Here is an 11,000-nt window from a genome sequence, read left to right on the forward strand (position 1 = left end):
TAAATAGGAAGTCCTAGCTGGAGTGCACTACTACAAGAGGGTATACATGCCCCAAGTCTCACTAACTCCTAAGTGCCTAACATCATATCTGAATCAGCTGCTTCTAAGTGTTTGTTACAACACTTAAATTATAAGTATTTTTCTCCGAGAGGGTAACTGGATGAGGGATCGGGGATTCCTATGCAGTGACTGGGAGAATTATGTACCTTCTAAGGGCAGTCCAGATCACTTAGTCACTCAATAGTTAAAGTACTGACACCTGCCTAGAGTATCTGTAGTAGGAAATACTAGGCCACAGTAATATCTCTAACTTTCATTCTTCCTATGGCTGAAGGAAGGGACCTTGCATCATCTTAGCCATCTCCCTTAGCCAGATTCCACTGAAACTCAAATGCCTTACTGGAAGCAGTACTGAGTATCTAGTACCACTCAGTTCACTCTAAAACATGAATGATGGCTGTGGAGGTACCATCCACCTTTTGTCCAACAGCTTAGTACTAAGAACTCTTGTCTTGAGTTCTTAGTACTAGCCTTGGGTGCGCACAGCTAGGGAGTCTGCAGGTGTTAACTGGCCTAAGACTCTTAAAGTAGCAGGAGCCTGAGCAGTCTCTATAAGTTCTCCAGGCACCTGGCTTTCTACTTGCCAGTGCAGGGAGAACCTGGGATCATGATCTTGAACTACCCCTGAACCAGCAAGTAGGGCACAACTGGGATCTGATCTCTGATCCCAAAATTGTGCATCCTGCCAAGAACATGTGGCATGGCGGGAGGAATGATTTTTGGGATTGGGGATCCAATCCCATAACACTTTTAAATTAACATTTTTTCAGTGGCCTAAGCTAAATATATTCCCTCAGTTTAGGAAACTGGCACAGTGCTGAGACAAGCAGGTGGGGCATGTTTCATTGCTGTACTTCCAGGTGTGGTGCAGAAGTAACATAGACATGCTCAGTGTTGCATAGCTCTTGTTTGTGGTTCTCCTGTACCGATAAAACTTACCCTTTTTGCTGCCCAATAAAGCATATATATTTATTTGTTATATTTATGTTCTTCCTTCCTGTAAAGAGCCCCAGGTTGGATGACAATAATAACCAGATATGTTATAAAGACAGGTAAAAATAATAAAACAAAATAACATGCAATAGAACAAACTCCAAGGCAGTGCCCTAACACTTAACTCCTGCTGGCCAAGGCCTACTCAAGTGCAAAAGTCTCAGAGTGCTTCTGGAAGATATCCAGGCTTCAGTTCTGAAGGGACTACAAGGGAGAAGAAGTTCTAGAGCTCAGGAACCATACCGAGAACAAACTCCCGCATGGTTTTGCCAAATTAATTTGGAGCACAAATGGTACTTGTAGGAAGCTGCTCTCAACCTCAGGGATAGTGATGGAATATGAGGGAAGAGGTGGTTCCTTAGAGACGTAGGGCCCAGATTGTTTATGGCCTTAAGTCAAAACCAACACTTTGTATTACACCCTGAAATCTACTGAAGTCATTACAGACTATGGCACACTGGAGTAACATGCTCCTGTCAGAAAGCAGGGCACTGTGTCCTGCACCAACTACTGCTTCTGGATGATCATCAAGAGCACTGCCATAGCCTAACCTGGAGGTTATGAAAGCACAAATGACAGCGTCCAGATCCAAATCGGAAAGTAAGGGTCACAATTTTCTCACCAGAGTGTTTTCTTTTATATATAGATTTCCTTTGCAGGTCTCTGATTTGTTTAATGATTGGATTAAATCACGTCTGGTGAGAATTCTCATGAATTTGTGGTCCTATGGTTTGGGCAAATTATGTAATCAGTCTAATTAAGATTAATCTCCTTATTTTGTAAAATTCACCAAAGCTGTGTATGCTTGAGGGACAGAAACAAAGAACTGTTCCAAATAAAACCTTAAGTGGATAGATGAAAATATGTTGGCTTCCCAATGGAAAACCTGCAAAGCAAATATTCAGTTGGATTTGACTGGTAACTGTGGTTTTGGTTTTCTTGACAGTTTGCTTCTGCTATAAAGAATGTAAGTGGGTAGTTTGATTGGTTAAAAATCATGTGGGCTGGGTCTCTTACTTTAGCAGCATTATTTTCAGTAATATTTCCAGTGTTTGGGGCTTGATTTCAGTTTTTATCATCATTTAGGTTTATTTTTTCTTTCTTTTTATTTTTTTTTAAACTACAAATGCAAAGTTTTCTGTGCAACTGAGAATAAATGTATGGTTGCATAAGTTCTAGCTTTGGTAGCGTTTCTGCAGAGCAAATGCTTAGTATGTCTAATCTTGCTTTGTTGCCAAGTAACTGTAGGATATGCACTGATAGCAAAAGTAATATAACAGCATTCACCATATTAATTTGATTTGTAAAGCAAGTTTTGTTTAAAGGGTGTCAGGTCCTATTGCTTCTAGGCACAGGTTTCCTAGTAATTGCTTTAAAACATGTACTATGATAGACTCTTAGGTTATACAACTGTGTAACAATAGAGAATACGAATGGGATTGGAGGACAACTACTAAAAAGGTACTTAGATTTCAAACCGGGTTTGTACAGAGGTTATGCTGGGTTAAAGTCCCCTTTGACTGGATGTCTGCCATGATAAAGTGTGTGTGTGTGTGCGCGCGCGTGTGTGTAGTGCAAATGTGTATAAGATTGTGCATGCAGAGGTGACATCTATGTGAGGTATTGTATAGCCTCGCAGTGCAATTCATCATGCACCTTTGCCCCTCACCTGCAGTGTGGCCACTAATCAATTTCCCCTGGGACTTGCTCTGACATTCAAAACCCCTGAGCAGCTGCAAACAGCTGCTGCTTGTTTTTTCTTGTTGTTAAAAGTAAATCCTGTCAAGGAAAGGACTTTCCCTCCCTGCCAAGTAGTCCTTCCTAATAAAAAGTCCAAATTTTGTGTGGAATGAAACAGATCCCCCAAACCTCATCTCTGAAGGAATGGTGAACTAAACTGCATTCATTGCTTTCTTTTAATCCCATGCCCAAGCCTGCAGAGGACTCCAAGTAACAATAAAAATGTTCATTAAAAAATGCACCAGTCTCACAGTGTGTGGATGTCCTTTTTGACACAAGGAAGCCAAAATCAGGTGGAAAAGACCAATCCTAAGAATATCAGCATTAGTTTCAACCTTCTGATTTTTTTTTTTTTTTTTAAGGCTATGAGAAATGATCTAACTTCCAAGATTCCAGCAGATAAGCAAAAAATTGTTGACTTGGAAGATTAAATCGCTTTTCTAAAAACTGGCCCTAGGAGAAACAAGTGACAAACAGGAAGACAGAGCTGCATAGACCTGTGCTACTCAACCTCTGGCCTGCAAAGCCATGTCACTGGAAATTTGAAGGTAGGGAAGCAGTAGCAGGATTAATTGCTTTTCCCTGCTGCCAAATGTTTGGACCAATGGGGAATCCCATGACATGAGCCCATGTGCTAGGTTGTGCCCAATACACACGGGGTCAGGCCTGTACACAGATGGATCTGGCATGTGGGGTCAGGCTGGTGCTGGATCAGACCCCTAGATTAACCTCTGTGTGCAGATTTGGCCCACAGAAGGCCCTGTGTTATTCATCCAGCTATAGATGGTGTTCTTGGAGCAGAGAGAAATGACATACAGCACTGAGCAAAAGAATCAAGAAGTTCCCTGAAAATCCTGAAAACACAATTGGGTTCTAAACATTTTAATTGCAGGATTATTAAATGTTAGTTGTCTAAAATAGGTAAAAGTGATCAGAATGAATAAGTACAGTTCCCTCTGCTTAAGCCTCCTAACAGACAAGAGAATCTGAGTGTGGAATAACATTATTATCAGAAGAAGGGTTTAATTATTTAAAAAGCCAGAAGGAGAACATCCATAGCTTATACTAAAAGGCCAGAAACTACACACTTTTTTTCAAAACCTTTCTGCCCTAACTTAAAAAGAGAGAACCAAGAGAAACCATAGAAGCCCGCAGTAGGACAGAAATCTACTGCAAAAAGGGATTCCATTTAAACATCAATTCAACTCCTAAACCAAACATTATACAGTAAGATGCTTTAAAAACTGAAAAATACACTCCCCTTACTTGAGAGAGAAATCCAACTCTCAGAAACACAGAGGGATACTCTCAGCAATAGAAACAAATAATAAACTGTTAAAAATCCTGGCAGACAGTGGAAAAAAACCCACAAGAAGCCCCTAAAAATGTAATGACAAAAGTAAAGCTATGGAGAGTATTAGATACCTGTATATTAACCAAAAGGTCTTGGAGGTCATCCGGAATGAACAGAACAGTTACTATGTTACTGTTGTAAACAAAATTTTCATGAAATTTGGCATGGGCATAACTAAAGAAAAATAAGACACTAGTGGGAAAGAGAGCATAGAAGAGTAGTCCAAAAGATGACATATATGGAATATGTAATGATGTGCATATATGGACTGCATATAATGCACATAATGATGTGTAGTATTTCATTTCTTCGAGGTCATCTGAATGACTCACTTGTGGCTTTGCCACTTTCATCTCAAATTCCAATCTCATGTATGGGATTTATAAGTATATATTATAATTTGTTTTGCAGCTCTTGAATGTGCTAGACAAGACATCCTAAAGAGCATTCTCAATAAAGACATGAATATAATGAATGGATATGAGATCATAAAAATATCAACTATACAGATGTATGTGCATAAAAAATGGGCAATGTAGTCCTCCAAAACTCTGTCATATCAACTGACAGAATTTCATGGTGCTTAAAAGATTTTTTTTTTTCTGTTTCCTCTGCACAGCTGTAATGTTAGTGAAGTAATTGAATATGCAGTTCCCTTGCTGTCATTTTATTCCTGTTGTTTCTACATAGTGATAAAGATCAAGATAGGCAATAGACCCAGGAGTAAACAAAAATAACAAAGTGTTTCATTCTCAAACACTCTATAGATAAAAGCATACAACCAATAGATAAGCAAAGCAGCAGTACAATGTTGGGACAATGATACCAATCTCCTAAGAGTGTGGCAAGAGGTCTGATTTGTACTTTTTCTGAAGACATGTACCCGTATATGTCATTGCAATTGAACAGGAGTGTTTTAATCCTCACGTTGCTCTCCATACAGCTGGGAATGCTAATATAATAAAAACCATAGCATTTCTGGCGGTGTGTCTATCTGTCCATAACACTCTGGGCCAATTGCACGTGTGCCACCCAGAGAGTTACTGACACAGAGACACACAGGTGGAGGCCAGGGTGTGCTCCACAGCATGGAGGCGAGAGGAGAGGGGGTGTGGCTTGTGGCCCTGCAGAGAGGTGTGGTGTGTGGCTGTGTGGGGGCATGGTACAGGGGCAGGGGCCTAGTGCATGACTGCAGGGTGCTGCGCAGGGCACAGGGTGGGCAAGCAGACTCTGCCAGCTGCAGCATGTGACCACACTCCAGGGCAGCTACCCTCACCCCACAGCCAGTGAATACTCCTCTCTGTGCTGTGGCCGCTCCCTGTGGCACACCTCACAGTCGTGCGCCATGTCCCCCCACATGTGGAGCAGTGGACAGGGGTGGTGAAGCTGGGCTGGACCCAGAGCAGCAGAGGGAGTGGGGCACGATCCGGAATGGTGGTGGTTGTGGGAGGAGGAACAGGGCAGGACCCACAGCAATGGCAGCGGAGGGGAAGTGAGGCTGGACCTGGAATGGCGGGGGGAGAGCATGGGGCCGGACACAGGTCTCCATCCCTGCTTCGCCCCCCACAACCATTTATGACAGCCATTTTGCTAGTGACAACATAAAATGTAATACACTGAAGAATCAGGCTTTGTCTTTGACAGGTTCATAAATCACATGTTCAAAAGGAAACAAAATAGAGAAGATCTAGAGCCATAACACAATTCAATGGGTTCTGTCAGGCAATGAAGTCTAAGCAGCACAAGGAAGAAAAAGGATGGTGGTGCAGACCCTAATGTTTTGAGCACTGTTTTTAAGGATCCTTGTGAATCCTTATGCTGGGAAAACAACTGTAAAAATCATCAGGAATAAGGGCTGCAGGTTTGCGCCCTAAACATACTGTTTGCTTACTTCCTATAGTAAGTGAAAAATTTCTAATACTTTAGAGATTAGTTGCACCAAAATTTCCCCTGATACTGGACAGATGTTCTCTTACAGGTTGTATTGTTGATCTTGGAACTTAATTAAGACACCTTTACTTTGCACGCTTTCTTGCTTTTGTTTGTGTATGTTTTTTGTTTCTTCAAGTAGTGTCACATTCCGATTTCAGGCTGCTTCAGCACACAGTAGAGCAGATATACTGAATAAACCCATATCATACTCATATTAATATAGTACCATTTTCATATACAAGACTTTTAATTCCTAGTCATCTCTAATACTGCCTGAAAGTGTCAAGAGTTAGGTTAAAGACTAATAGAAGCTGGAGATGCTTTTTATCAGCCAGCCCGATCCTACACGATTCCCCTTGTCAGAATTTAGGATGACTGCAGGCCATCAGCTATTGCTTTCTCCTGTAGTAATGATCATTCCTTTTCCTTTTAATTGTCTCTATTTCTATTGTTTTCATTATGTTGTAGAGAAGAATGAGGACAGAAAGGAAAAAATCTCTTCTGCTGGGGGGAGAGAGAGAAGAGAAACATCAGCACTATATGAGATCTGTTCATAGAATCCTTTAAATAGGGTTGTGAGGCACTTTGGTATCACAGTGATGAACAAGGTAAAATATACCTGTAGCATTACTGGCTGATCCACCCAGGGCCATGTTGCTTAGGGTACTTAGTATGCGTTAAATGTACTTAACTTGCAAGTGTTTGCACTTTCAAGAAGGATAATGTGCTGAGTGCACTCATATTATATCATACTGTAACAAAGTAAGTTCTGTCTTTTCCAGTGAGGACTGTCTCTAGATCATATTAAGGATTGTGTGTTGAGCTAACATCAGATTCCTCCACAGAGATAATGCTATCAGTTATGGTCCTGGGGCAGAGGCTCACAATCAGTAGATTGTTGATCCCACCCCCACAACTACACAGGAGTCTAGACCTTGCTCTGGTGTGGTCCTGTGCCTGAGATTGAAAATCAGCTGATTGTCAGCCCCACACCATAACCTCCAACCAGATCTGGTAAGGGGCAACTGCAGGTTCTGGTAATTGAAATAAAGCATGCACAGCTCTCTCCTTGTGTAAACTGTGCATGTTATGAGATTGTAGTAAGTGTTACTCTGGGATTGCTCAGAACATGCTATAACTTTAACATGTTCTAACTTCAACACACATTAAGTGTCCCATCCAACAAGGTCCCCACTCTGCTGAGAACTAGTTAACTGTTCAGTTCTGCGGTAACCCAATTTGAACCAATTTTCTTGAAACGTAATATTGCACACTAAGGGGCCTTAATTTACAACTCTTGCTTAGCTCCAGTTTTAAACCCAGCCTTTGTTACATAAAATTAAACAAGTACTGAATTAATTTAATTGCATTCTATTAAATAATAACATTTTAGTCCATTGAAGACTCCCTTTTTAGCTTCCTTGGGGCTTGCAGCAGAGGTGTAACAAGTAGGTCCTGCATCCTGGGAAGCAGAAGGGACAAAGGGCTGTAGTGGCAGGTGGTCCTCTGGCAGCAGCTGCAGCTATGCTAGCTAAGAGGGCTCTGCGAAGCTTCGATCCCTGATTCGATTCAGCGGAGATTCGACTTGATCTGGCAGCCAAATCTCCAAATCCAAATCAAATCAGGAGATCCTTTAATCTCGCCAACTCGAATTGGAACCCTCCAAATTGATTCAGAGAGATTCAGAAAGATTCAGTGATTTGGATATAGACACAGCTTTAAATGTTTTTTTTCTACATACCTCAAGGTACCAAGTGGCTTGTGAATGCTGATATGGTGGGGTGGATAGAGCATCCCACAGGAGCGTGTGGGGGGGTCCCCAGCATGCTTGGAAGCAGACCCAGAAGTGGACCAGAAGCAGTTCTGGTCCACTTCCAGGTCTGCTGGAGAGCATGCTGCCCTCCCCCCCCAGCACCCCCCTGGCTTGGTGACTGGTGCCTTCTGGCTCTGGGGGGGCACCTAGGTTCCCGCATGGCCAATCACTGAGCTGTGGGGGGCAGGGGGGGCCTCCAGCATGCTCCCTGGCAGATCTGGAAGTGAACCGGAAGTACTTCCAGTCCACTTCTGGGTTCACTGCCGAGCACATGGGGGGTGGAGGGAGGCATGCTTCTATGGGATGCTCCATCTGCCCCAGCATTGCAGCATTTACAAGCCATGCCTGGTACCTCAAGGTGCATAGAAAAAACATTTAAAGCTATGTCTATGGCCAAATCGCTGATTCTCTGAATCAGCATCAAATCTTCAGATTCGGATTCAGCCAAATCGAATCGGGGACTGTAATCCAAACCAATGAATTGAATCGCTGTCTCCCATTCAGGCCACATCTGAATTGGAATCAAATAAGGCCCATTTCACACACCCCTACCAGCTAGGCTGCCAATGGCAGTGACTCTATTCTTGCACCCCCTAAGTCAGCACCAATTGCCCACTCAGTTACTTTACAGATTTGCAGATTTCTATTCCAGCCTGTTTGTTACAGTCTAGAGTTAATAAGAGTTTGATTGCCAGGAGTCAGTTCCTTACATCAGTTGATTCCTTATATCGGTGGCTATTTGTGTATTTGAAGTTCAATCAGTACCTTTGTTGCAGCCTCATAGTTCTTCATATGTGTTTGTCTCAGTGGTTATCAACTTTTTTAGACTCAAGCACCCCTCATCAGATTCAAGGCATTCCCCCTCCTCTCCTCTCCCCATCAAGAACTTTTCTGAATTGAGCAGCACTTCATTTAAAAAACTAACTGATTTGTTACCTCCATGCTTACCTCCCTGCAGAGAAGCTGGGCAGTGTGCGAACAGCCAGGCAGGGACTGACCCTGAGCCTATACTTGTCTGTTTATCTCATCATACATCTTATGTCCTCACACGCTGCGGCACTCTTCAAAGGATCTTGTAGCACTCCTGGATATCCCAGGTTGAGAATCACTGTGCATGTGCTTCTCTCTCTCTCTCTCTCTCTCTCTCTCTCTCTCTCTCTCTCTCTCTCAATGCTAGTGGTGACCCTTAGTCATTTCTCCATATTTCTCACTTTCATCAGTTCTTAGAAACAGAACTGCATACAAACTAGGAAAGAATAGAACAGAACAGAAAATTCTTAGTCAAAATTATTTTCAGAGGACAACATGGCATAGCTCAGCTTCATTCTGTTTTATCTGCTTTAGGTGCTCATTGCAAGTAGGAAAATCAAAATACTAAAGTTGTGATTAGTGGGTTTCACCTTTACTTTAGATTCTGCCTCTGTATTTAAGAGTCTTTTCAGATGCAATATTTTTCTTTTTAATATCTACCTATACTTCTTTCACATGGATAAGTTGATACTTTCAGGATGTTAGATTGATATTCCACTGAACTACTTATCTACTTATGCTCAGAGGTCTTTTTTTATTTCAGGACTATCGTGACAACATTTTCATTATTTGAACCTGTCTCTTGGGGGCAGTTGGGAAATATTGTGTTAGTTCAAGAACACTACCATATTTATACATACCAGATGCACTTCTCCGCCCCAAAATTAGCTCTCCAAATTTGAAGTGCATGTCTTAAGTGATGAAGCTGATTTTTCTGAGCTAGAGTAGAGGATGTGTGAAGACCTATAATGTTGGCATGCATCTCTCTGCCCCTTTCTCCAGGGCAAGGAGTACACTTTTGAGGGTCAAAGTTAGTGTAAAATTTTCACAGCCACAGCTGAATTGGCATTAGCTTTTTGCTGAGCATCCAAAAGCTGTTGCTAACTGGGCAGTGGCTTTGAAAGGGTTACCACTATACCATTTGTTGATACTGTGGTGTGTACTCTTTCTCTGTGGCCAGAACTGAGTTGTGACTCTGGAAAAATATTTTCCTTTATTCTACCTTCCCAAAACAAGCTTCATGTCCAACTTGAGGGTGTGGGGTATGCAAGAAAATACAGTAATAGGAAAAAGAGCAATATGTGCAGATTCCCTAAATTCAGAGGACTGGCTCAAATGCCATGTCAGCTTCCATTACATATGAACAGATACTGATTGCCCACCTTGCTTCCCTCCCCCATTTCCCAACCTGTTCTTGACATTAGCAGCCACAGTGGGGTAAAGCTTTGTAAAACACTGCTTGGAAATAGCCTTATCTCTCATCTGCCAGTTTGTTCTGTACACTTCTTTCCCAGATTGTATTGCTACAGACATTTGCAGGGTTTAAGAGCCTCATTGCTTTGACAGGTTGGTGAGTTCAGAGACCTCACTGTGCATGTACCACGTTACTAAAAGGAATTGCAACCACACTACTGCACTCCTTTGGCTCTGTCCCTGATTATATGAAAAGAAACTGGGACAAATTATTCTCTAGTGCATGGCTGTGACCTCTCTTATTTTAGTGGGGTTGTGTATACACATACTAACCAATAAAAATGCTCATAGATAGTGAATTGTATAATGTATTTTACACTTATTATTCTAACATATTTAATTTTTATGCCAGTGAGTAATCCCAAAAACTTCTGAGTGTTGATAGGAGACTGATCAACACATGCATGATTGTATGCGCAGATTGCCTGTAATCGTGATTGCAATGTGTTATAACTGAGATAAAAGATATTAAGGCATTATGTTTTTCTAAAGTTGTCCATATTTAAACAATATTTTCCAAGATACTTGGGGTGCATGTAGACAAAACAGGGGCCCTAAATTGAAGCGGTGGGTTTTAAAAAACACTGCTTCAATTTAGGGCTGATTAAACCCCTGTGTCATGCATACACCCTGCTGACTTACCTGCCTCTCCAGCTGGGAGGGGAGGGTGGTCCCTGGGCTGCAGTGGGGGCTGGTGCTTCCCTCCATAGCAGCAGCGCCCCCCCAACCCCCAGGCGGCACCTGCCCACAGGCACCCTGCTTGGCCACCGCAGTGACAGAGGGAACCACCCAGCCCTTGAACAGCTCAGGATGGCAGGCAGGCTT

At 42.3% G+C, this 11,000-nt stretch overlaps 1 protein-coding gene across 1 annotated transcript in view; it reads left to right on the forward strand.

Moving 5' to 3' along the window:
• Positions 1 to 11,000, forward strand: part of IL1RAPL1 (interleukin 1 receptor accessory protein like 1) — a 376,606-nt gene that overhangs the window by 50,249 nt on the left and 315,357 nt on the right. The window contains exon 2 of the mRNA XM_014518489.2: positions 3,156 to 3,341. The gene's annotated coding sequence lies outside the window, so the exon portion shown is untranslated. The remainder of the gene's footprint in view (positions 1 to 3,155; positions 3,342 to 11,000) is intronic.

Source organism: Alligator sinensis, unplaced genomic scaffold (genome assembly GCF_000455745.1).
Source record: "Alligator sinensis unplaced genomic scaffold, ASM45574v1 scaffold746_1, whole genome shotgun sequence".
Lineage (NCBI taxonomy): Eukaryota > Metazoa > Chordata > Crocodylia > Alligatoridae > Alligator > Alligator sinensis.